General features: G+C 38.4%; 1 protein-coding gene across 1 annotated transcript in view; it reads left to right on the top strand.

The window, feature by feature from the left end:
• Positions 1-464, top strand: part of LOC119586364 — a gene marked incomplete in the record, with an annotated part of 60,439 nt that overhangs the window by 57,457 nt on the left and 2,518 nt on the right.

Consider the following 464-nt stretch of genomic DNA (forward strand, 5'->3'; position numbering starts at 1 on the left):
AGGGGGGTAGGGAGGGCATGGTGGTGTTGTGTGTTGGGCGGCGTGTGTTAGGTGGTGTGTATGGTGTCTATAGGTGATTTCTTGTGCATGTGTAGTTTGCATGGGTGTGCGAGGTGGAAGATACGTGGGTGAGTGTTATTATGCGGGTAATTATGATGTGGATAGGTATGTGTGTGTTTGTGCATACCAGTGATATTTTCATAATATAGTTTTCATTGTTGATGCAAGAAAATTGGATTGTGGTTGCATGCCTATTTAATTATTTTCCAAGCACTCTGAGATCTTAAATTATGTTGTGTGCATTAAAGCTCTCTCTTAATTTGAACAAATATTTGAATCGCTTTTCAAACCAACTTTACTCTTTTGTACATCTGCTTAACATTTGTCATTTGTCTTTTTTCTGTGCTCAAGCAATGCCACTTTTTGTTTATGTGACATTCATGGTAGATATGTAAAGCTTACTG

The sequence above is a fragment of the Penaeus monodon genome, chromosome 21, assembly GCF_015228065.2.
Source record: "Penaeus monodon isolate SGIC_2016 chromosome 21, NSTDA_Pmon_1, whole genome shotgun sequence".
NCBI lineage: Eukaryota > Metazoa > Arthropoda > Malacostraca > Decapoda > Penaeidae > Penaeus > Penaeus monodon.